The following is a 4,758-nucleotide window of genomic DNA, read 5'->3' as shown; positions in this document are numbered from 1 at the left end:
TACTTCAGGGAAAATGTGGGTTGATTGTTGGATGGGGGGATAGCCTAACAATGGGTCGTTATGGAAAAGGTTGAATGACTTTTTTTGCCTCAATTTATATATGGCAGACTTGCTTCAAGCTTCTGCACATAGCAACAGCATTTGGGAAGGAGAACAGCCAGCAGTGGGGGGAAGAAAAGGTTAAGAACTATTTAGTGAAATTAAATGTATTTACATCCATGAGACTGGATGAGATTTATTCTAGTGCTCTGACAGAGCTCTCTGATGTGATTGTGGGGCTGTTGCCTGTCATCTACAAAACCCCCCAGTGTCCAGCCTCTGTCCACCCATCGGGTGTCTCTAAGCATTATACACATCTTAAGAAAGGAGAAACGGAGGGTGTGGAGAGCTATAAAGGTCATCCTCACCTTGGGCCCTAGAAAGATCATGGAGCATGTTCTCTGGGAATTATATTCTGGATAAATGAAGAGCAAGAAGACAGGGACCCAGGGACTCCGAGCTACAGTGCATGGTTCTGTGGAGGCTGGTGTACAAGATGGTCTGCAGAAACAGATGTGAGACTTCAGGGTGAGAGAAAGTATACAGAGGAATCTGCTTTTCTTCTTCAGTGGTAATGATTTAAATTGGTTCCAGGAAGAAGGTTTGCATTTCAGGGGTACAAAGAAACTGCTTGGTACTGAAGTTGTGGTACTAAATCCTTTTCTTCTCTGCAAGAAACCTGAAAAAAGGAAGAAACCACAAACAATGGGAGCTTGCATGGGTCAGGGACCATTCCTAAGATGTAGTTTGGCTGTGGCTGCCCTGTTTTATAGTTAATAATAAGGATGTGGCCAGATTTGTCACTTTGCCTTAGGTCAGAGAGTGGGTCCTGATTGCTGGTGAAGATGTAGCTCTTGGTGTTCTCCTCCAAATGAGCGATTCTGCCTCTGGGTAGGAGATTTGTATGACATGAATCAAGAAAACTTCCTCCACAGCCTAGGCTTAAAAGTGCACTAGAGAACTGTCTATTCACAAGACTTATGAGTCATGAGTGGTTGCTGCTTTGTAAGAAAGGCTTATTGCACACTGTCCTGACTGTGCTTCTTCATGCAGTTGTTGCAACTCTATTGGTGAATTGAACAGCACCAGGGTCCCTCTTCTGTCCATGAGACCAACTGGTGTGGCCCAGACATGTTTATATGGTTAAATCCTCATAGGCCAAAAGCGGTAGCTGCACCCAGAATGCCCATTTGGGGTTGTCCCTGGCTTACATTAACTCCTGAGCCATGCCTGCTGGTCGCTCAGGTCAGTGCAGCTGGACTGGAGCAACACCATGTCAGGAACCATGCTGACAACTGAGCAGGCAGAGATAACCCTTGGGAAACCATATGCCAAAGCCAAAGCTTTCACTGGAATTGGCAGGATGCGAAGGGGGACAGGGCAGTCTAACAAGCTGCTGGTTTCACAGGAGGATTTAATAGCATTAAGAACTTGATCCCTCTGATTTGTTAGAAGCCTTGCAACCACCTTCCAATTTTAATTCACCTGCAGGACAGGCTTTCTTCCAAAAGCCCAGTCCCTGCAGCTTCCAGGGTGGCAAAAGACATGCTGAGCATCTCAAGGTGTTCACATCTGAAAGTCCAGAAGGTGCTTGGCTGTATTTCTGACTGGGCACACACAGCATGGGGCATCCTACATCTCATTTTCCACCTTATAATCAGAGGATAATTGTTTTAACTACCTTTCTAGGGTGGTAGGAAGGAGCTGACCTTTGCAGATCTTTGCAGAGCGCTGTTAGCAGCATTCCTGCTTCCTATTGAGTTGCCTCCCTGGCTACCCAGGCTGCAAGCTAAAGCAGTTGGAGGAAACTCCTCCTGCCTCCCTGAGCAATCCCCATCCTAAAGAAATCCCCTTGTAGCACATGGCATTTTTGGAGCAACTCTTTCCTACCCTCATTGTTCCCAGGGAGGAGAGACAATGATCTAAGAATGCAAAGCTCCTGAAACCCCTCCAGAAAGCTGCAATTTATGAGTAGCCTGTTCCAACTGGCAGAGGGAAATCATCAGTGGAACAAAAACATTGTGTAATAACCCTCCTCCTCCTGCTTCCCCTCCAAGAGGCAGGCAGGAAAGGGGGGCTGAGACAGACACTGAGGGAAGGGGCAGCAGTGAATCATTAGGAATCTTCCACCTCCACCTCAGGGTTTGGACACTACAGACCTCTCACAGTGACTGACATGGACCGTTTTGAAGCACATTGAGATGCTGAAGGCAGTGAGCGGGTTGTTTGGCTGCCCCAAGGATCGGACCACAGGGACTTTGCACCATTTTTCTTTGCAAGGATGGGGCAAGTCCAGATCTCAGCTGCTCTGAATGATGGGTGCATGAAGCAGGTCTCTTCATCCTTCTTCACAAAACAGGTTGAAAATATGAGAGGTGAAAGCCTGAAATCATGAGTTTGCCCCAAATCTGATCATTGATTACCTTAAAATCCACATCCAAGCATTGCATCTTGGGACACAGCTTCACATGTGTGAGTGTGGTCATCCGAGGCTCAGGGGTGTTCCCCAGTTGGAAAGGGGAGGGAGGTGTTGGTGTTTTCAGCTTTACAGGTTTCCCATGTAGCATGGAGACTGGTGAGGATTTCAGGAGCGGTTTGCACATCTTTCAGTGCCGCTCCTCCTTTGGGCTGCTGCATGGCTCCTCTGGATGCTGGCTGGGTAATAAGCAATACCCATGGCACGATTTCACTCCAAGATTTTGGGATGCTTTGTTCCCTTGTGTGTATCTCCTCAGACACAGCACTTGGTTGTAAAACGTGCAGTGAGGGAAGCGAATCTGATTCTGGTTTTGGTGTTTAGCCTGCCACTTCCTCTCTGCAATCCTTTTTTATTCTCCGCCCCCCACCCCTTCTGTCTTCCTGATCTAAAATAAAATCCACTAACAGACAGTGTCAGCCTGTGAAAAAAAACCACAGGGTGCTGGGAATACTCCAGCTGGGATTTTTTCCGTACGTATACATATACATATACACATACATGGAAATATATATATATTTTTTATATACATATATAAAGGGGCTAAACCATGATAGTTGAAATACTGTGTAGCACAGGCAGTCTGAAAATTCTGCCTGTAAGTCCTTAAACGTGTAATTTCCTGGCTTTCCTTGTGTAAAAGTGGGACCTGTTGGGGCATTTCTGTGATGATATCTCTATTGAATTTCATGAAGGGTTATACGGAGGCAATTGTGGGGGATGTCAAAATACAAATCACTCCCCGATTATACGATAGCACTTCCCAGCGCCAAAAGAGTGAGAAATGAGACACTCTCCTAGGAACAATGACCCTTTTCATTGTTGCTGCATTAGGGCTGTGACATTCGAGCAAGGTCTTGTCCATTAGTAGATGGAGGCAGACCATGCCTGGGAGAGTGGCCAGTTGACCCTAAGTTAAAATGTGTAAAATTGCTTTCTGCTTCCTCTTAATTGACCCAAAGGAAGCCAGAAATCAATCTGGGCCAATTCACATTTAACTGAATTCTTCATGCTGAATAATAGATAGAGACTTGGGTTAACTAAAACTTTAGGGATTTGGTCTAGCTGTATAAATGTCTGATACGCACTGAAAAAGAGGAAGTGGAAAAGTTTCATTAAGGTTGTTTAAGGTAAAATATTTTGACTGTTCATTACCAAACAGTGCATGAACAAAAATAAGGTGTTAATGGTTTCAGTTTCAAATTAAAATTTTTAGAACTGTTTTAAGTAAAAGCAAAATGTGACCAATTAAAATGCTAGACTGACTCCCTGACATCCAAAATTTGCATTGAACTTTTTGGGGCAAGAAATAATCTGAAATTTGGTCTTCTAGTTAGCATGGAGAAATCTGTGGTCTTCCTGTCTAGCCATCTAAAATAACAATGCAGTTCATTATTCACATGGGCTAGTCTCGAACTTGCTCTTTAATTTCAGTGAGGAACATGTCTCATTGCAGGGTAGCTGTGGACAACCCTTGAACCAACATCCAGCAGATCCCTGCTTCAAATAGATGGGTCAGCAGCCACTGATACTCAAGATGGAGATACCATGGCCTTGATTCGGTGGCGGTGGTCGACACATCTGGCCACTTTAAAGGGTATTTTCAGGACGGACCCTGGAAGCGTCAACCTTAATTGCCACCAGACTTTCACTGCAGGCATCATAGGAAAGGGGATGTGGCTGTAAGCCACTTGTACAAAGGCAGGCACTCAAGGGCATGAATCATCTGATTGCAGACTGCTGAGACGGGGAAGCTTCTTTCTGTGAACTTTGTGGTGGGACCAGCGACCTGTACCCACGTTCCTCAAGGCCCACACAACCTTTGGATGACTTGTTTGTTTTAAACAAAGTTCAGCAAAAATCAGACATACTTCTACTTATATTTTTCCCTAGCCTGATATATTTTTAAGTGCCTGGACCCACTTTTGACTCAGTGGCCAACTAACAGAACAGCACCTCGTGTAAAACAGTAGCTTTTTAGGCATTCTTTCCCATGCATTTTTGCCCAAATATGTAATAAATGCTCCCACCTTAATTTCTCCCCCTCTCCTCCAGGCTGCAAGGTGGAGCAATTACTGATGGAGCTGCATCAGTAATCCTAACCAGTGATGTGTGTGGATAGAAAAACTTGACTGGAAACCTTGCACACATGTAAACCTTGGGCACACCAGATCTGTGCTTCCCCGACTGCTCTCCAGGCAGAGCTGGGGCCACTGAACACAGTGAGAGACAAGAGGCAGAAA

Source organism: Strigops habroptila, chromosome 6 (assembly GCF_004027225.2).
Source record: "Strigops habroptila isolate Jane chromosome 6, bStrHab1.2.pri, whole genome shotgun sequence".
NCBI classification, from domain to species: domain Eukaryota; kingdom Metazoa; phylum Chordata; class Aves; order Psittaciformes; family Psittacidae; genus Strigops; species Strigops habroptila.
Note: the sequence above shows the minus strand (reverse complement) of the source record.